The sequence below is a fragment of the Pantherophis guttatus genome, chromosome 2, assembly GCF_059756535.1.
Source record: "Pantherophis guttatus breed Tessera chromosome 2, ASM5975653v1, whole genome shotgun sequence".
NCBI lineage: Eukaryota > Metazoa > Chordata > Lepidosauria > Squamata > Colubridae > Pantherophis > Pantherophis guttatus.
The window spans coordinates 62,971,955-62,994,537 of NC_142064.1; the positions used below are offsets into that span (position 1 = coordinate 62,971,955).

The 22,583-nt window shown below is 37.2% G+C and overlaps 2 long non-coding RNA genes and 1 pseudogene across 2 annotated transcripts in view; 1 reads left to right on the forward strand and 2 right to left on the reverse strand.

The window, feature by feature from the left end:
• Nucleotides 1-22,583, forward strand: part of LOC148115134 (uncharacterized) — a 71,027-nt gene that overhangs the window by 29,001 nt on the left and 19,443 nt on the right. The gene's annotated exons all lie outside the window — the stretch shown is intronic.
• Nucleotides 8,027-8,481, reverse strand: LOC148115135 (replication protein A 14 kDa subunit pseudogene; annotated as a pseudogene).
• LOC117661378 (uncharacterized) overlaps nucleotides 13,815-22,583 on the reverse strand; it is a 51,128-nt gene continuing 42,359 nt past the window's right edge. The window contains exon 8 of the long non-coding RNA XR_015732733.1: nucleotides 13,815-22,342. This is a non-coding gene — a long non-coding RNA (uncharacterized LOC117661378). The remainder of the gene's footprint in view (nucleotides 22,343-22,583) is intronic.

Here is a 22,583-nt window from a genome sequence, read left to right on the forward strand (position 1 = left end):
TTTTTTATATTTTTAATTGCAGGCTAGCCAGAGTCATTGGGAGTCAGGCAGCCTGACACAAATAAAAATAAACAATTCTTGGTTTCCAAGAAGCATGTGGAAACTCCTTTGGACCCTCCATATTGAAAAATGAAAATAAGTGACTTATGATTGCTGAATATCCTCTTTTCATTCATAGAAAACTAGTTAAAACAAGCTATGAACGCTTGAAATAAATGGAGCATTTGACAAAAAGCAGGAGAGGATTTGATGGAGTCTACTTTATCCCCAGCCAGTTTTATGGTTTGGATATGCTGCATTATTGACTTTTTAGAATATTTGGGGGGAGTGTTACAGCATGTTTTTTGTATTGATTTGATTTACAACCTATGTTTGTACTCTGCCAAATAGTCAAGCTAGTTAAAAATGTAAAATATATAAATAATAGGATGATTAAAATATTCATTGTTTTAAAGATTTCAAAAGATTAAGATTAACACCCACATCATACTAAAATCATGTATTCATTAAAAACCTAGTCAAAATGTCATAAGACTTGGGGATCAAGCATAATAATCAAAAGGACATGTTCCATGATCTGTGAGCACCTGGATGTCCCAATCATGCAGTAGAAGCCCTGGCTTTGTATACATTGACATCACATACATATACAAAGGGGTAAACCTTTGAATTTAAAATAGATAAAGTAGTTAACCAAAATTGGCATCTGTGACCAAGATGACAACCCTTACAAATCAAGCTCGATGATGGGCCAGTTCTACTTGAAGAAGGCATATTTGAAGGACCTGGAAGCCAAGCCATGAAGGGGTTTATAGAATAAAAGCAGCACTTTGAGCTGTATTCAGAAACAGATTAGGAGCCATGCAGCATCCCTAAGCAACTATTATATGCTTGTAATGGGTCTAACCTACCAGGAGGGAGGCCATTGCGTTTTCCAGGTAATCTTCTGCATTTCAGTACTGTAATTTGTTCTTGAGTTGTTGACCACATACTATAGTCTACAGTTGTCCGATGTTCTACTCTTGCTTAAGCTGAAGCTTTGCAGACATAGCATCTTTATCCTATGTATCTTGAAGAACACAGAAATCAAACTTTCCATGTATATATCAATTGCACCATCCAGAAGGTTGTGTGATGTAGTGGTTAAAGGGTTAGATTAGCAGCACATTCTTGTCCTCCCTTAGGCATGGTAGCTGGCCGGCTGACTTTTGAGCTCTCTCTTAGCTCTAGATGGAGAAGTAAGAATTTCTTTCTTTCTTTCTTTCTTTCTTTCTTTCTTTCTTTCTTTCTTTCTTTCTTTCTTTCTTTCTTCCTTTCTTCCTTCCTTCCTTCCTTCCTTCCTTCCTTCCTTTCTTTCTATCATCTATCTATTGATCTATCTACTTGCTCTGGACTAGCATAGTAGTTTACGATCTATAATTTTCAATGAACCTTCTTTTGGTGAATCTTCTTACAATGGATTGCTTCTGGCTGGTAGGTTTGTGTGTGTGTGTGTGTAGTTTTTATTATTATTTTTATTAGTTCTATTATTTCATGTTTTAGTACAGTCTTCCCCAACTTTATGCCTTCCACATGAGTTGAGCAACTCCTATTATCCTAACCAGATGGGATTTCACAGAATTAGGCCATCATCCTCTTGCTTACTGCTGGAATCCAAATGAAACATCCCCAACTAAATGCATTGCTTGAACATATCTGGTGAAAAGAGATCAATTGGTTAAAAAAAACCCCTGCAGTGCACATCTTAAGTGGCCTTGCAGCGACTTGCCCTCTTAAAAGCTGTTCTTGGAATAAAATGAATCACTTAGGTATGCTCATTATTATCTGTTAACCCTGAAATTGTGATTGGATTCTATCACTTCTGTACATGTATTTTACCACTATTTATTAAAAAAAAAAGTATTAGTACACAATAAGGAAGAAATGTCAGTTTTGAAAAGGATCCACATTCATGTGCATTTTTTTAATATCTCAACTGGCATTTTACCTTTGATTTAAGTGGACAAGAAATAAAAGCTTATCACTTGGCTGATCTTATATGGTTGCAAAAAACTTAATATAAATTAATGGCCAGAAGAGACCTATATAGGCAGTGCATTCAATTTTAGCTAAGAGAAGACATTTATATTTTATTAGATGAGATACTTTTATAATTCACAAATGGACTAAGCAGCCAGAGTGCTAACATTTCAGTGACCTTCAGTAAGGATGCTCAGACTCATCCTCAAAACTATTTTTCTATTTTCGCTTTAGTATTCAGGAAAGATAATGGAAAATATAGCAAACAAAGCAAATAAATATTAACACCATTTTTGTCTAGTGAAGAAGGGTGCATATGGTGAAACAGGAAAATTATCACCGAACATGGGCTAAAAATCTTGATTTAGCAAGAACAAGTTCATCCTACAGCCTTCTGTTCTTAGAACTGCAGCTTTTTTGTAGGGATATAATAGGACAATCTGTAGAAACGAAGACTCTACAAATTCTTACTGTGATTGTCTGATGCCGGTGCTAAATTAAGAATAATTATATCTGCTTAGTAGTGTAGCTTGGGACTGAGGCTGATGAAATTCACTGAGAGTTCTAATATCAAAAGGGTAGCTAAAATTATGTTAACCCAGTAATCCTTACTACTATTTAAGGAAATAATGTCTTAATGCTGAATTTTAAATGCCAAGAATCAACAATATTTTTTTATTCCTAGCATTTTCCCTTAAGAGCAGGGTCCTTTCTCCCCCCTCCCCCCCACCTGATCAACTGAGCATTGTTCTACTGGTTGTCACTTGTCAAGTGAGCCTGAGATTGTGGGCTGAGAGAGAGAGTGACTGGGCCAAAGTCACCCAGCTGGCTTTCATGCCAGAGATGGACCTGGAATTTATGGTTTCCTGGTTTCTAATCTGATGCCTATACCACTAGACCATGGGTCTGCAGCCTTAAACACTCGAAGAGCCATTTGGACCAGTTTCCCACAGGAAAAAAAAACACCGGGAGCCACAAAACCCTTCCCGTGCCTGGCTATTTCTTGAGCAGCCACAAAACTAGCATATATAGTTGAATTAAATGTTCTGTTTTCTTCTGAAACTTTTCTTTTCTTGGATTTATCCATGGTTGGCCCGAGGGTTGAAAAGCTCAATAAATCGCGTGCCAGCAGGTGTGGCACATTGGTGGTTGTGACACATATTTTGAGTGCCAGGGAGCCACAGCAGAGGGGTGAAAGAGCCACATGCGGCTCCAGAGCTGCAGGTTGCTGAGGCCTGCACTAGACCAAACTGGCTGTCAAACAATGAACAAATACCCTGATGGTGTATTCAGGCTCATATGCTAATATGGCTGCCTGAGGAAAATATGGAGAGCAAGCAAAGTCAATGGGGGAAGCCAGCTTTGCTTCCTGACTACATAATTCAACTGCAATGACTTGCTTAAGAACTGTGGCAAAAGAAATTTAAATGGGGGCAAAATTCACTTAACAGCTACCTTCTTTAGCGATTAAAATTTTGGGCTCAACTGCGGTTATAAGTCAAGGAGGCAGGGGAATATTCTTCATCACAGATAACGCAATGCAAAACTGATGGGAGAAAATGGATGCTGTTAATCTGCCCAGAAAAGTTTGGTTATCCTAAAGGCCTTCAGGGTACACTTAACTGCTGACTTGCATTCATGTCAATGGTAAAATGAAATACTCGGTACAATTTTACCTACGCAGTAGCTCCTGAAGTTGTGCTGTGGTGTCTGTGGGGAAAAAAGATTGCATGCAGAATGATTGTCCATTCTGCAGATGCCTGGGGATAGGAAAACTTCCATCCTGAACTCTGGATTTATCACTGGACATTCAAAAGTCTCTGCAATGAAATCAGTTGTACTCAATGTGCAAACAATTCTTTCCTCTGACATGGACTTTTAGAAGGGCAGGGTTGCTCCCTGCTGCTTGACTGCATGAACTATAAATCCTGGATAGAATCATTTTTATTCAGATTTTATTTCATGTTACAATTACAAATAATAAAAATAAAAAAACCCTCTACAAGTTCATTACATTTACTTATTTCAAAACTAGTAAGAAAACAAACACCTCAGTTTTGCAAAATATCAAAACATTCACACTTGGCATTTTCTTTCTTTTAACCTGAATGTGATACTTTAAACAAAATAACATACAGCTTATTTCCCTGTCCAAAACAGGGAAACATTTTTTTTTCTGAGGCAGTAAATGATAAGCAGATATATTTCTTGCAGCTATAATAATGTGGGCTATTTTCCTCTCCTCAGTGTACTACTTCACATATCCAGCACATATGTCAAGGTCTTTTCCTAGTCCTTTTCACTTATAATGAAAACTTCCTTCAGTAAAAATAGTCCCATTAAAAATAAAGGGGCATGAAAACGCTAGGGACTAAAGAATAAATTGAATTTGTATGCTGTGGGATGTTGGAAATTAACCTAAAGAAAGCGAGGAGGAAGTACCGTAACTTAATTGCTAAGATTTATATTTAAATGCAGAAATATTTGCTTCAAATCATTTCAACAACTGTAAACTGCGAGCTCTCATTTTGCTTTGGAACTAGTACAGTCCTTTGGGTTTTTTTCTAAAAAAAATCTTGCCTAGTTCACAGGATTTTTGTTTTTCTTCCATAGCTCTGATAAGCCTTTAAAGATGTTAATATGGACTAATTTGGAAGCCACGCTGCTGTAAGAGGAGGTAGCCTGCTGCGTAAATGCAGGAGAATTTCATCTCAGGAGAACAAGATTCATTTTCCAAGATGAAATTGCTTTGGCAGTGTCAGACTAATAGAGATGTTTGTTCCTTCCTATCACCACACTTTTTATGTGCTTGTGCATATCTGAACCTGACAGTGAATGTGCCCTTCAGAGAGCTTCTCCAATAATAGGAAAAAGTGGAGAAGAAAAGACAGAGCAAGGATTTCTTTGCAGTCCAATTGCTGAATGTTTTGGAAGGGAAGCCAATCTTTTCCTTTTTCATCTTTCTGTCACTGATCTCCCGCCTTGGTGGCCCACCGCATAACCATGTCTCACATGTCTCCCCCATATTCAAATCTGTTAAATGGTTAAGCGCTGGGAAATAGGGTGGTGGGAACGTTATTGACAGACTGAAGGAAGAGTGGGAGTTGATTGCACATTGCTAAAAACCTGGGAAAAAGCCAGTATAATATAATTTCACTCTGGGAATCTATCTCTATGGCAACAAAGAACAGACTTTCTTTAAAAAACAAAGGTTCCAGTTCAAAAGTATTACTGAAGCATAATTAAAGTGCTGGTGGGGTCTCTCTCTCTCTCTTTCTTTCCCTCCCTCTCTCTCTCTCTCTCTCTCTCTCTCTCCCGTCCCTCCCTCCCTCTCTCCCTCCCTCCCTCCCTCCCTCCCTCTCTCTCTCTCTTTTAATTTGCTGGTTTATATCTGATACATTTAAATATGGAGAGGGAAAACCTGTTTATTGATCCAAGACATCAAAGCTAGGATTTCTGCCAAAAACTTTTCCTGTTTTAATGTTATTTATACAGGAGCCAGACTTAGCTTGCAAGCAGTATTGATGCTATCTTAAATTTATTTCTTCTAGACAGTTTCCCCCCCCTCTTTTTGGCATGACTAAGAAATGTACAAACCAAAGGGCTACCTTCAAATGTGTCCTAGTCTGTCTGTCTCTCCCTCCCCTCCCTCCCTCTCTTCCCCCCTCTCTCCACACACACACACTTTTACAAAGTAATATAATCAAGAAAATATAATCCAGGCTATAGCTCCACTTTATACTAAAGCCAAGAAAATATATTGAACTGGGGTTTAGATCTAGAATTTTTTTCAAATGAAGGACCATTCCTAGGAAGAATAAATAATAATAGGAAGAATAAAAATGATAAAGTCATATCACTAGATAGTTTCAGAGGATCTTTAATTGACACCAATTATTATATTTCAAATCTACATGTACAATTCAGAGTGTTAAACAACAATATAGCAATGCATGTCCTGATTTTTTTCATTATCACGAGTAGGAATAACTCATAATCTATTGGCTTCACAGCAATAAACCAGCTCCAAGTTCATTCTATGTTACTTTTCTAATAAAAAAATCACTTGCACTTTAGTTATTGCGAAATTCATAAAAACCAAATTATGAATGGTTGGAAAATATAGCCCATGATTTCCATGTGCAATTAGATCCACCATTGCTAAGAGAGCAGCTTCATTTGGTAAGGATGGAAGAGTCAACTAACCATGTAAATCATACCACAATGGCCTAACAATTCACACCCATTCTTAAAAGAAAACATCTAAAAATATTGCGATCCAGATAAAAATAAGGACTGTGATATACTCTGTGCATTTGAAAATCTGCTTCTGAAGTTGGGTGAGCATTAAAAACCTTGTAGGAGACAGTGTACGTTTCTGTTCTACCTTCTTTCATGTTTATTTTAGAAAGTCATCTAGATCAGAGGTCTCCAACCTTGGCAACTTTAAGACTTGTGGACTTCAATTCAGCAAAGCTGGCTGAAGAATTCTGGAAGTTGAAGTCCACAAGTCTTAAAGTTGCCAAGGTTGGAGACCTCTGGTCTAGATCTAAATCACCTCTCCAGATGGCTGGATTTTCATCCCACCAGCCCAAAGTTTCTGATATTTCATTGTTATCATTTATGATGGAGCAAATGATAAAAAGTAAAATGTTTTATTAAAAATGAATAACCAAAAACTGGGTTAGTCTCATCGTGGCTACCCAAATATCTCTGGGAGCTCACAAGCAGGAGGTGAAGTGTATTCATCTCCTTGCAGCTTGTATTTGAATGCTTGCTTCTTCCAACTCAGAAAGAACACTGACTTGCCCATATAAAACCATGCCTGGTTTTATACATTCCAATCATGTCTCCTTTAATTGCCTTTTTTCCAAAGTAGTCTCAAACAATCTATTCTTCTCTCATAAGCAATATGGTCAGGATACCTAATAATTTGGTTGTCATCTTTAGCACTTTTTCTAATGGTTATTAATATCATGTATGCTTGTAGATAGTAAGACATACTCTATACAGGTAGTCCTCGACTTATGACCACAATAGAACCCAGAATTTATATTGCTAAGTGAGAAATTTGTTAAGTGAGTTTTGCCCCATTTTACGACTTTTTGCCACATTAGTTAAGTGGACCACTGCAGTTGTTAAATTAGTAACATGGTTATGAAGTGAATCTGGCTTTCCCATTGACTTTGCTTGTCAGAAGATTGCAAAAGTTGATCATGTAACTGTGAAAAATGGTGATAAGTCACTTTTTTCAGTGCCGTTGTAACTTTTGAACATCACTGAAGGAACTGTTGTAAGTCAAGGACTACCTGTACATAGTATACCACTGCCAGATACATTAAAAAATATTGGCATTTTTTCTTGTAATCTCTTTCCTTTTTTTTTTTTCACATTTAAAGTATTTATTAATGATGAAAATGATACCACCTCAAAACAGATTGTAAGATTACACAGAAGCTTAATTGTAGGCTAGACAGAGGGTAAATCAAATCAGCTAACAGGCAGTGGTGGGATTCAAGTAATTTAACAACCAGTTCTCTGCCCTAATGATTTCTTCCAACAATCAGTTTGCCAAACTGCTCAAAAAGTTAACAACCGGTTCTCCCGAAGTGGTGCGAACTGACTGAATCCTACCACCGCTAACAGGCCTCATTAACATATCAAAAATAGTTGAAGTTGATAAATATCATGTACACATTTCCATAATTGTGTTATTCTTTTTAGACGGTTATTCATATGTAGGAGATAAGGAACTTTGCCATTCTTTCCAAGCCTGGCATACTCAAGTCAGGCTGAGCCTTTCTTATAGTAGAAGCGTGATTTGCTCAGTGAAGCTTTGAATTTGAGTATTTTTCACGTACATATATTTATCTCAAAATGTTTACATTAAAGATAGGTTACTGTCCACTGAAAGGAAAACAAATATGAAATTCAAGTTTGTCACATATGGTAGACATAACAAATTATTAGAAAGTTAGATTTTTTTTAGAAAAGTTGTTCCTCACTGATGCTCTTCATAGTTTTGTTCAATAAACATTATAAAAGGATCTCACAATATCAATATAAGCATCAGTCATGCATCAGTACTGAAAGGGTAGTACTCAGGAAATTCATGGATTGAAAGATCAAACATGTTTTTATCTTCTTTGAATTGCATATATGATGAACATATGATATTCAATTAATTTGTAACTCTTCCTACTACTTCAATAATGCCAGAGATCTCTTCTTCAAGAGGTGTATTTAGCTCAATTGCTGCATTTTTTCCTTCTCCATCAGATAGAAAGAATAATTTCCCAGATGGATGGATCTTTTCAAGGCATCCACGAAACAGACTGGCTTTCCGATGAATTGCGACAATTGACTCGCGCTAACACAAACGCGGGGACCTTCTAATACATTGGCCATTTCAGAAGGAAATCCAAGTTCCCTCTTCGGCTTTTGGTCTTGGCGGGAAAAACTTAACTTCCGCTCTCGTGCCAGAGCGCGAGTGTATCGCCACCAGCCATTATTGAACCTCCAATAACATTACAGAGCAGCAACCTCCACTTAGGCACGTGATAGGTGGGCCAACGAGACACGTCGGGCACCTGTAATCTCTTTCCTAATGGACCGTAGCACAGCCTTTGCCTTTCCCCACTGCTGTAAACTGACTTGACATCTTTATATGTTTCTATAATCCTTTTACAATTATCTACAGACATATCAGACTACATCAATGTGAATATGAAATTTTACTCCAATATGCGTCCTTTTGTACTTATTTAAACTGAATTGCATTTGCAATTTTGCTGGCATTTGCCTAGTTCAAAGAATTTTTTCTGGTTCTCTTCATAGTCATTTTCAGTTTCTATCATTCTAAATAGTTTACTGCAAATTTGGTTAGTCATTGCTTACTCTTAAATCAAGTTCATTTGTGAGCAAGTAAAAAAGCATGGGTTCCACTAGATCCTTTACTTTCTAATGGAGAAAACTGTCCATTTTTTCCTACATATTTCATAAAACCTTTTTAAACCATTTTTCTCTCTTTCTGATGCCTTGAAATCAGTGTTGACTCCTGACAACTGCTTGCACATGTAGTTTTCTTCACAAGATTTAAGAAGTTGATGTGGCATGGCCTGCTTCCTAGGGCTGAGAAAAAGTGACTGACCCAAGGTCACCCAACTGGCTTTGTGCTTAAGTCAGGACTAGAACTCACAATCTCCATGTTTTTAGCTTGATGCCTCAACCACGACACCAAACTGGTGGTATAATTTTAACAAAGCAATGAACCAATTAGCCATCCATAAAAAGTCAGATCATGGCCACTAAGTGTACTCAAGAACTTTGATGAGGGCAACAGTGAAGCCAGTGATTTTAAAATATGAATGATTATGTGAAAACATAGCGGAGGCGACATATTGGTCAATATCATCCTGAGGATAGTGGCAGATCTCTGCATTGCCGTAATTTTGGGACATGGAAAGAGCCTCAAATTGATGGTTTTGAATTATCTACTTTGAAACTTCTTTTTGTGTTGATAAATATATTATAATTATCTTGAATTATAAGGCAAGAGAATCACATTGGGACATGCAGAAGATCGGGTTGTTACCCAACACGATGACGGAAATTAATAATCCTGATGAAACCCATAATTATTATTATATGGAATTTAATTATAATGTCACTCGGGTGGTTGTTTTTACTTTTATATATATAAGAAGATGTTTACTACTGATGGGGGCAGATATGATTGGAGATCTTGAATAAACTGTTGCATCAGCAAGCTATGTTACCCTATTATGGATGTTGGTTTTAACAATCCAGTGGAAAGACTTCAAGAAGATATTATATGGACTATAAATTTAAAGTTATTGTCTTTTCTTTTTTTATTTAGATATAATGGAATATATATATATATATATTTTTAAGTAGTGTGGGCAGTGAATTAAAGATATCAAGAATTGTTGTGTATGGTAAATTTGCAAGACAGTGGGTGAATAAGCTAGCTACAGACTGATTAGTTTAAGAAAAGGGATTTTTAAGTGATACATTTAGGGGAGTGGAGGAAATGGATAGAGTGGAATAAATGTTAAATTAGATTTTATGGGGAGCCCGCTTTGAAATGTTATTAAAGTAGGACTTATCGTATAGTTTTAAAGTGGAAGGTGGTTTTGAATTGTTGCAATAATGTATAGATATAAAACACTATTATGCTAAATTAGAAGTTATTTTATAATAGTTATAGTATAATGTGTTTGTTTTTTTTTGTTTTTTTTCTCTTCTTCTTTTCTGAAATGTATGGATAAAGGGGGATTTATAATACTTTTAGTAAGTAAAGGTCAGTATTTTGAGGAGGGAGTAAGTAATCTGTTATGAATTAGGGTTTTTTTTTGTTACGAAGAAGTCACAGGGGGGGAAGGGTGGGGAGGGGGGGTTAGGGAGGGGGGGGAGGGGGGGGAAAAAGGGGGAAAAATTTGTATTTGAAAACCTTTTCAATAAAAAAAAAAGAACTTTGATGAGGAATTGTGTCAAAATACATCTTGAAAATTCAAGCAATGTTGACTTGATGGGCTGGGCAGCTGGAGTCATCTCTGTCCTTATCAAACAGTTGCATCCAACACATCTGGAGGACAGCAGGCCAGCTGCCTTCTGCACTGGTAAGATAAAAGTAATGCATTTAATTGAAGGTGGTAGTGCATTTCGCTTGAGGGAGAATTAGGAAATTCACTTCTACATCTCTTTAACATGCAAAGCAGACGTAAAATCTTTTGGGCTCAAAGACTTCTATAAAACAGAAATAATCTAGATAAAAGGTAGCGGATGATCAGCTAGGCAGCTGTTGAATGAAGACCAAACCTTTCGGGATTCATTAAAACAGGTGCTTAGGTAGCCACTCTGAATGTCACACATGAACATTTGGAGGCCTCATTAAGTGCGCTGGCTTGTAAAATTGCTGCTGTTCCTTATTTGATTTTTGAGAGCTCTGTCAGCGGTTTGTTGTTGTTGTTGCTGTTACATTTGTATGCCGCCCAACTTCGAAAGACTCTGGGTATCTAAATGTGCAACCATTTTTCTTTGCTTACTAATAACAACAACTTCCTCATTATTTCTGTTAAGGGATGCCTGCAGGATGATGAAAGCAGTATTGTGCTGTGAGTCTCTTCCCTTCATGTCTGTGTACAATTTCATGGCACACATGCAAAAAGGAGTAGAGAGCTTACCTTGTGATAGCAACAAAATGTTTGTCATCTGCCCCACTCCCCACACACCGTAGGACACTTGTGAATTGGTATAAATCATCAGCCACTCCATATCTGTTTTTGTCTTGTGAAGTTGGATGCAGAGAGCCTAGTTGGTTGCGTCCTTCCCAGAGTGTCTCACCTGGAATGTCCTTGACTTCCTTTCATCTAAGTTGACAGCTGTCACTTCGGTGGCATCTTTTCAAAGAACGCTTTTCTGCTTGAGTGTGCAATTTCCTCTTTCATTCTGTTAAAGGACAATATTGGATCTGATATTGTTTTATGATAGCCATGAGCTGCCCTGAGAGTTTTAGTAGTTAGAGGATGGCATATCAATTGTTTTAGTAAACAAGTAAACAACTGCTTAGTTGAATCCCCATGACAACTGCAGAAGCAGCTTAAACAATTGTGCACCCATAACTGAAGCCCTGGCTGGAATGATAATTTCATTTATTCTATCATTTTCAATCACAGAAAGGGTTTTGAATGAAGCATGCTGTTTTTCTTGTAGCCCAAAATAATAGAGGTAACCATATTTCTTAAAGAACAAAAAAGTATTGTAAAAATCCCAGGAGCTATAGAATATCAGATTTCCCCCTCAGAGGTCACTCCAAGTTTGGAAGAGTCATCCAATGTTCAAAACCAAAGCTGAATTAAAACAGTCATTTCCAACTTGTTGTCCTCTGAGTGTGTTAAGAACAGGGGCCTCCAAACTTTAGCAACTTTAAGACTTATGAACTCGCAGAATTCTGGAACTTCTCAAGAGATATCTAGAAGCATGTCTGGCTGGGGAATTCTGAGAGTTGAAGTCCACAAGTCTTAAAGTTGCCAGGTTTGGAGACTCCTGTGATAGAATATAATCTCTATCATCCCCACCGAATGGCCCCATAGTTACTTTAATTATGATCCACAATTCAATATGCATATCAGAGCTATATAATTAAACCCATCTCAGGATATTTATTTTGGCTCACTTTTATTTTTATGATATTATATTGTATAGCTCTGTATCTTGGCATTCTTCATATGGCTTCATTCCCAGACTTTGTTTCAGATCTTATAACAATTGCAATAGCAATAGCACTTAAACATATCTACTGTTCCCTAGTGCTTTATCGCACTCTCTGAGCAGTTTACAAATAACAGCATATTGCTCCCAACAATCTGGGTCCTCATTTTACCAATCTTGGAAAGATGGAAGATTGAGTCAACCTTGAGCCGGTCAAGATCGAACTCCTGGCTGTGGGCAGAGTTAGCCTGCGATACTGCATTCTAACCACTGCGTCAATATGGTCTAGAAGCCCTTCCACACTGCTGCTGGATTCACTTCCTAAATCTTCAATAAGTGAGTTCTCTCTACTGCCCTCCTATCTTCTTATTTTAATCCAACCATTGCTTCTTCCAGGAAGCCTGTGGGGGAAGACAGGAACAACAGCAGATGTTCTACTCTCACCCTTGTGTTTTTCTCCTCAACATTATCTTTTCATGTTAAAGAGAAAAACCAAAACACAACTAGCTACAGTTCTAGAGGGCCCCTTTGCAAAATCATCTTCACAGTGTTACTTTTGGAGAAGCAGCTGATTTAGAAATGGATTGACCTACTTCATACGCACCTCCTCAAGCCACATGGTATGGTAAGACAGAGATATAGTGCTGATCTTTGCAGTGAATGGAGGCAAAAAAAAGGAATATCTGCAGGGAGAAAATCTACTTTCCCAGGGATGGGAGCCTTTGGACTATCCATTTGAAGATCATTCAGGAGTATTATGTGGACATTGTATGTATATCTGCTTGTGTATATCTGCGTAAGGGAGGACAGATGCCAACAGTCTCTTGATCATATGAATAGGGCATAATAATCATTATTATTCAATCATCATAAATAACAATAATACTTTCTTATGTTGACATAATCCTGGGAGATGTAGCACAAACAAGTGTTATACTTTGTAATTGAAGAAAATTGATTATGACTTGGCTCTCCTGTCCTTGCCAAAGGGATACATATGACACATTCTAAAAATCTTTTATATCTTACCAATTAGTTCTTTTAAAAAAAAATCATACCAAGATTCTGGGCTGCTAGAAATAGAGTTTCTGAAATGTGGAAGATAGAGATAGCAGGAATCTTCTAGATTGTACTGCATTGTTTAGCAGACCAAACAATGATTCATTGAATCAGTGAGATGATTAACAAAAGATTCATGATCATTCCCATCTGTTGAAGAGCTGAGATGTCAGGAAACAAAGAAATGCATATGTGATAAAAGAAAGTGGTCAGTTTGTTTAGAATTAAATCATCATGTAAGCCTGGGAAATAGAAATACTATCCTGGAATAGTCTAAAAGCTGGAAGATCATGAGATAAGAAGCTAAAAGTTGAAGAGCCCCAACAAAGTGTACCCAAAGGAAGGAACAGACTTTTAAAAAAGGGATTAGCATGTAGAAATTTTTTTAAAAGAGCCAAGGGCATGAGGTATTAAAATAGATTTTCATCCCAACATTAGCCTAAGTACTTAATTCTTTTTCTATAGGCTCCTTGCTACAAAACATGTTTGGTTTTCTCTGGAATCTATCTGATATTTTTTTTATCTATTATCTAATAAATCTTACCTGTCTATAGAATTCAAGCAAGCTAAACGTAGGTTCCATGTTTTAGTCTTTCCGCAGTAATCGTTGTAGGATTGTAAAAAATATCAAACCTCCAGGCTTTTATTAAAAAAAAATGCATCTTTGCTCTTACTAAATTAAATTTCTCTCTTTGAAGACAGCAGTAACATCAGACAGCCATGCAACTTTCACCCCTCACAAGATGTTTACCAGTAATTCTAAAGGCAAAATTAGTTTATGCTGCTTGTGAAGCTATTTTCTCTTTGCAATTGTCCTTGGCTGTAACTGAGGGACATGGTCATGGTAGACCATTTGCTCTTACTGTGAAGTGAAAACTCATTTATTGTAGGCGTACAGTAATTGGGTAGGCAATATGCAACTTATAGAGACTGGAAGTTACGGTAATAATCAGTTATGTAATGTTGAGTGAATATATACACACTATGTCCTCAATCTCTAAAGCACTGCAAATACTTCCTACTCATAATAGAAAGCTTGGTTACCGTAAGTTTAAACAGTCCATATTTAACCATTGCATCTTGCTCAAAACTTTGTCTCCTGAAAAATAGCCTCCTGAAAAACTTCATCATTTTTGTTTTGAGATATTTTTTTAATTTGAAAAGTGTATTTATGACAGCTCCTCTATTGCAGTGGGCCAGCCTTACTCAAGGTAGCTATTGTATATTTTATGAGCTTCTATATTCCAGGTTCTTTATGTAGCAGGTTTTTTTTAAAATTGTGGTCCAGAGACAGTTGAACAAGGAACAGGGCCAAAGGAACAATGTATTCTAACCTAACATTAGATTCATAATTCTCTGTCTCCCCAATTATCAAACCACCACTATTAAAACAGGAGCTGCAGCTGAAGATTTACTCCAGAAACCATGATTTCCGGCTATGTTTTAGATAATGTGCAGATCTGGAAATCCCCATACATTAAATTAATAATTCTCTTTTTCAGTAATTGAGTTATATTAGTGATGAGAAATCTGGTACTGGGAGATCTACCCAGATATGTTTATCTATGATAATAGTACAATTTGTTCACAGGTTGGGTTACAAGATTATAAATTATTATATAGTTTCTTAATAAATAAGTACTATGTTATAAATAGGGTTAAGATAATGAAATTTGAGATTTCTGGTATAGGTTTTATCTGCATACTGGTGAATAAATAATTAGATCTCTCCAATTTGAAAATACTAGCCTCACAGAATTTCAGATAAAAGAATTCACAGTTGCTGTGGAGCCCATATTTTGTGTTAAGAAATCCCTTTGCTATTTGGTTGTCTGTGTTTTGATTATATGTGTCACCAATACCATATTAACTACATTTTCTGGCAGCAATATGTCTGTGACTATTAAAAATGGAATAAGCGATAAACCCACACACAGAGGTATTCATATGTATTCTAAGAAAATCCCAAAATAATGAGATGCAAAGCGTAAAAACAAGCAAACAAAAGAAATTGGATAAAGAACACTCTGATAATAAAGACAATGTCTGGTGCAAGAAATCAGGAGCCAGGATAGAGTTCAAAAGTTTATTTCATGCTACTTATACACAAGAATCTGATCTATTAATGGTCAAGGCAAATAGGCACTTCAAGGGTGTGTGTGTGTGTGGGGGGGGGTTAGGTCTGTTATGGGGGCACAGAGATTCTGAACTGATGCATTTGATGAGAGAGAGGAGAGAGAGAGCTTGATCTTTCCATTTTGTATAATATTAAGGCTACCTTAATCATCATGCATGCAGACTCTCTTCTGTTTTTCTGTTTGCCTCTGCTGTACCTTTCTTTATTAGAAGATTTAGTGCCTCTAAGAATATCCTTCCTTCCAGGATAACAACAGAAAGTTTACAGATACTGACTTTTTAATCATAGCAGGTAACTTCCTTAGCTGACTTTACTCGTCCTTTGGATCTTCAGCATCAGTTTGTAAGTACTTTTATTTTATTCTACTTACGGTACTTAGCTATACTATTAGAGCTATACATATGTTCTAAACATTGGCCATAAGGAATGAATTGGAATAATATAAGCATGCTTGGGCCCTGCTTATAATTATTCTCCTACAATTTTTTTTTAATATCACCTTTGACTACAATGAATCCCAAGGAGATAGATTAAAATAAAAGCCACAAAGGTTTTGATTTCAAGCTGCTTTTTAATTAGAACAACCATATATCAGTAGTACTTATTAAGTTCACTAATCTTATTCTATGATTTGTTCTACATAAAATGCTTACGGCTATTTTAGGCAGTAAATAAATCCCATAAATATATACATACTAAAAATAAAATTAAGCTGATAAGAAGTAAATTCTTCAAAACAGTTCAAACCAAAATACTATTTTCATCAAAAGAGTGGTATACAGATTTTGTTGTCAGCTTAGGATCAACCAGTGCAAAAGTTCCTTTGATTCCTCAGAATGCAGAAAATTTAATTCTTGGATAATAACAATAGACAAGGTTTGCAGTTTACAATGCCTAGTCTCCGTAACAGCCAGTTCAACTAACTTTACTGAAAAGGATTCAAGACCATAATTATTATGTAATTTTGCAGAAGTATACTTAACTTGTCACTTCCAAGTTTCTCCATAAATGCTGACTCTGAATTTATAGGACTAAACCAGGCAGTTCCTCTTGCTTCATTCTTGAAAGTTCTGTAGTGTCACAAACAGACCTGAGGAAAACTTCATTATAAAGCAAAATTTAATTTAAAATATTGCGCTCCCTGATCAGACAGAATTGAATAAACCTTCTTACATGCCAGAGTGAATGTCACCATAGGTGATGTCTATGTAAGGAAATGTTCCTGGCTTCTTTTTCTTTCTTTCTTTTTTAAGTAGAGTTCTAAAATAAATGAATAAATATGAATAGGAAGGAAGGAAGGAAGGAAGGAAGGAAGGAAGGAAGGAAGGAAGGAAGGAAGGAAGTCAATCAGTCAGTCATCACACTCTGGAGGGGGAACAAAAGTCTTGTTAGTATACCTTCTTTGGTCATCTCTAATTTCAAGAAGACAAAACACCAGTGAGACAGAATACAAAGGGCATGTTTTCCTGGAGGATTTCCCTCTCCTTCTGTCCATATTAACTTATACCACAAAAGTATAAGGAGGCCACATGGTTAATTTGAAGTTGTGTGGCTGTGTTGCTACAACCTCCAGCCTCTGAACATATTGCATGGAGCAAAACCACATGGGTTGCAGAGTTCTCCTTTCGGTCCAGATGAATAGGCATCACATGACAACACAGGGACTGTTGCCAGGCAGAATTAGGAAGGAAATACATTGTAATGGGCATAATCCAACACAGTTTTATATGTACTAGTGATGGGAACAGCTTGTTTAGGCATATGTGTTGTGTGAAGAATTTCTTTAAAAAGAAAAAAATAAGTTCTGCAAAACTGCTCGTCTTTAAATAACTCCAGGAGGCACAGTGTTGCTTAATTCATCACTTATTTATTTTCTTCCCTATTTCATTGAATGTGTTTCCTTGTACCTTTTCAAGGATCTAGTTTTCCTAAAGTGGTTTGCAACATAAATTGTATTAAGATTTTGTTGTATCTATTCAATAATAGCAAAAGCTTTTTTCTCAGTTTGCAAACTGAGGAAAAGTGTGTTTTAAAGCACCTTTTCAAATATCCACAGATGACCTTTAAAATAAAGATAACCTTTAAAAAAAATAGCCCGTTTCCTTTGGGTTGAAAATCCAAAGGGAGGCTTAAGCAGAAGGCTCTTTCTTAAGTCCCCACAAACCTTGTTGATCTTGGTGATAAACCAAGTTACTGACCTTTCATTTCTTTATTTTCCCAAATGGTTTCCCTATTCTTTAACCATACGTCTTCGTTGTTTTCCAAAAAACTTCTCTCACTTGGTGGTCTTCCAGTGTGTGAATGGTTAAAGAAAGAAACATAGTTTGTAGTTCCCATCACTCTCCAATAGGCCCATCCAGTGGTTGGTTGCCCCCGGTTTGGACTGGTTCGCAAGAACTGGTAGTAAAACCGCCGGGAGGCTCCACCCACTGTCCTGGACGTCATCAAAGTTGATCTGCACATGCGCAGAAGAGCGCACGTGCGCGTGCACAATGCAAACTGGTAGTAAAGATAAGTAGAACCCATCCCTGGGCCCATCTGGGATTGCAGTACGGTAGGCACCCGGAACGCTACACGCATTGTCTCCTTTGAAATACAGTCACCAAGGCCACCAGTTGTCAAGTTTGGGAACCTCTGCTCTAGAAATCTCTTGAGAAGTTCAAGAAATGCATGACAATATATACCGTATTTTTCAGAGTATAAGACGCTCCGGAGTATAAGATGCACCTTAGTTTTGGGGGAGGAAAATAAGAAAAAAAATCTGCCTCTGCCTACCAGCATCCATCGGTATTCATCTGGCTAGTGTCCTGTCAGTATGTGAGACTGTTTGGAAACTGAAACAGTATTTGTTGTGTGAGCAACAAGGAAGGAGACAGCAAGGAGCCTGGGCATGGTTTAGGTCAATTGTTCTAAAGCTGCCTGCTGTGCTGATCTCTGAAACTAAAATTGAAACTGAAACTCCTCTCCTCTGCTTGTGTTTTGCTTGCTGCTGCAAACTCTGACAGTCCTTGCAGCAAATGGCAAACAGCCACGTCAGCTTCAGCACATTATTGCAGCCTGATTCAGCACAAGCAGCTGATTGGCGATGGATCGGCCTCCGGAATACCCCCAATCAGCTGTTCCAGGCTGCAGGGATTGCCATAGACCATTGCCTCCTCTGTGCCTCATGTTTTTGGCTATATTCGGTGTATAAGATGCACCCAAATTTTCACCCTCTTTTAGGATGCGAAAACTGCATCTTATACTCTGAAAAATATGGTAAACAATGGAGGACTTTTATATTTTATACAGGGACACAGTAGCTCAGTGTCTAAGACACCTAGCAGTTCAAAAGCACGTAAAAAATGCAAGTAGAAAAATAGGAACCACCTTTGGTGGGAAGGTAACAGCTTCCGTGCGCCTTTGGCATTTAGTCATGCTGGCCACATGACAATGGAGACGTCTTTGGACAGTGCTGGCTTTTTGGCTTTGAAACGGAGATGAGCACCGCCCCCTAGTGTCGGGAACGACTAGCACATATATGCAAGGGGAACCTTTACCTTTTATATGTTTGTTTTTTTCTCTTCATGCAAAATCTACAGGCATATTCTTACAGAAACCAGAGGAAACAGTTACTTCACTGAGGTCTTCCAAAAATTGATTCTTTCTTTAAGAGACATAATCATTTTAAAAGAATTGGTACTGACTACTAATGTAATTCATGTAATTCCTTAAAAAGTTCTTTCTGTTACATTCGTAGGTCTGTTTCATTAACCCTTTGCAGGTAAGATTCCACCTCTCAGCAGTGCTCGCATGCACATACACATTATGTTACCTCAAACACTTTGCATATTTTTCTAAGATATTGTGATGTGCAACAGCAGCAGTTTTGTGAGAATGTTCCAGAAAAAGAATCCTCCTGTGTGGGTATCTATGTTAGGCAATTCCACCCAGAGAACAGGTTGAAGGCGGGGTATAGAGAGACCTGCCTTTGCAAATTTCTACAAGTTAAGCATTTAAAGGAAAATTATGCTGGCAGATCCACATGCTCTGAAATGCTGAGTTTAACACCTTTTAATGAGAAAATATGCTTTAATCTCACTTGTCATTTTTGTGTTGAAAAAATGCACCAGTGCACTGTAAACTATGTTTCTTTCTTCCATATATACTTCAGTGTACACAAGATGTTCTCCAGTGACATTTCTCATAACATTAACACCTTCCTACCATTTGCCTGCCTGGTATATTTCCACGTGACGTAGCAGTTTTTAACAGATGATTAGGCTGTTTATGTGAACATGGCCCCAAACAGTCCATGTGACCAGAAGCTTTATTCATTGCATATTTTTAATTTTTTATTTATATCTCTCCATTATTGTTCTTATAAATAACTTAAGATGGTGAACATACCTAATATTATTTCCTCCTGCTGTTCTCCTCAGAACAACAACAATCCTGTGAGACGGGCTCGATGAAAGATAACGATTGGTGCAAAATCACCCAACTATTTTTCATGGTTAAGTGGGACTAGAACTCACAATATCCCAATTTCTAGCCTGATGCTGTAACCACTAGACCAAACAGTCTCTCATATAGTCAAAAAGCTGCATTTGACCACATTTTTACAATCACATTGAGAATGTCTAAGGGATAAACCATTGACAAAATAGAATCATTTCTGCTTTTATGACCCATTCTTAACAGTGTGATAGGTAAGTAAGAAAGAGTAGATTTATTCTTTGTCTACATCAGAGTTTTTCAACCTTGGCAAGTTGAAGATATGTGGACTTCTACTACCAGAACTCCACAGTCAAGAATCAATAAACAGCTCTGTTCAGATCACCAGCAATATAAAAAAAAAAAAAAGTGGGGGGGGGACACACATTTCAATAAAATTTTACTTAGCTTGCAATCTCGGGATACAAAAAGTTCCTGTAAAAACTTAGCTGCAGTTTCCCAAATCCTTCCAAAAATAGCTACTGAACTTCAGTTTGTAATGGGACCAAAAAGGAAAATTATTAAACAGATGGGAAATAATCCTCTTATATGCATTACTTGGTTACACTGAATTTTAATTAAATGGAAATATAAATTAAATGCAGACAAATTTGTCCTGTCCCCATTCAGTTTTTGAAATGTGGCTCTGGGCAAGCCACAGAAAAGATGGTTCATGCTCTAAAAAGATTGTGCATCCTTTTCTTTCTTTCATATGACAGTTTTTAAGGCAATTTTGCATGTCCTATTGGGAAATACTTTGAAAGGACAAACATGCTAAGGAAGATTAGAATAATACTGGGGAACAGAGTGAAACAATGACTAAACAGACATTTATTAAACAGCTAAATAGCTCACAATGTAATTAAGAGGTAGAAGACAATCTAATCAAATAGAAATTAGAGGGGAAATGTCTCAAACCTCCATATCCTCAACAAATGGTTCCCATCTGCAAGATAAAATCACAAAAAGCCACATTTTTTAGGAAGCATGGCTCTAAATCTTCAACATGCATGAAACCAAAAAAGGGAATTGAAATGTTTTTTTTTTCCCCTGACTTCAAAGCACTGTCCAATTTGGAGCTGCAATGAGGAATGTATTTTAGAGCAGAAGTGTTCAATCTTGGCAACTTTAAGATTTCTGGACTTTAACTCCCAGAATTCCCCAGACGGCCATGCTGGAGTTGAAGTCCAGAAATCTTAAAGTTGCCAAGGTTTAGAGCATTGTGTCCTTGGTAGAAGTCATGCATGATATAGACTGGAAGATTAGAAACTTTTGAGATTTCTACGGTACTTATGTATAGAGAAGGGGATTATGGAGTTAATAGTATTATTAACATTTGCATTTGCTGGCTCAAAAATGCCTGAGACATAAGATGAACATTGCAGACAGATCACGGGAGATGTCAACCCCACCTTTTCGTTCTGGCTTCTTACCCCAGTACAGGAATGGTGAAACTGATGGTGTAACAGATTTGTTTTATCTCCAATTGACTGCGTGTCCCTGAAAGTCTGGAAAGGTGCTGATAACTTCAACAATAAAATTGGCACCCACAATGCTAGTTGGCTAAATGGAACAAGACCAACTCTTGAGGTAGATTCTTCTGATGAATTCTCATATTATGGTGAGTTAAGGATTAAGAACACTGAAAAAAAATGTGGCTTGCCCAGCTATTATATTGTTGATGGCACAGTAAAATGAGACTTTCTTAAGTAGTTTCTTAGCTGAAAAGCAAATTAGATATTGTAAATGGTTGGGTAACTGAGAGGAGTTTGGCTGAGGAAAGCAGACTTTAGCAACAAAGTTAGATCCTACTAGAGCCCAGTAATCTCAGTACAGATGTAATAGAGTCAGATTTGACCTGGAATGAACTAAACTATTTCCTATCAGTAAAACAATCTCATTTTCTAATTGGAAGAAACGGCTTACAAAATTTTAAAAGAGAAAAGGCACAGTTTTCAAGACATGTACAGCAATGGGTATGCAGACAGCAGAAAAGCTGTACCATGTAATTATAATGAATGTTTCTCTTCCACATTTTCACATCTTCAAAACTAAACGAGCACATTTCTCAAGGCAAAACCAGACAATCTATTGAAAGAGGAACTTGGGTCATGACCATTTCTTCTTTTCTATGGACTAAAACAACAACAACAACCCATTGAACATTTTGCTGGTGTGATGCTTAGATGCTGATAAAGGATGATCTATATTTCTGAGCAAGGAAGGGATAGGGCAAGACGAACATTGCAACCCACACACTCTTATGGCTTCTTGCAGTATGTTATGGAGTCTTCCTTCTCCTCAGCTCTCCAATCCTTCTGGCTAGCATAGCCTGGCACCCTGGCAGGACTGCACTCTTATTTCTTTGCCTTTCTAAGCCTGCTGTCTGCCACAGGCTAAGTGGAAAGATACTCTGTCCTAGAAGAAAAATTAAAAATCTCATAAACTTGATTGGATTTTGCTGGCCGAGGCAGAATAGCAAATGTCAATTCTCCTTCAAGTCAAAATATATAGTGTTCAAGGCCAGCCAATATTTTGTTTTTCATATAAAAGTCTTACTAGTGCTTCCATGACACTTTGTGGCAGTTACTTCATTTTACCTAATGATCAGGCTATGTTAGGCTCGAACAACCAGATCCATACGTGAAGAGTTCAATTA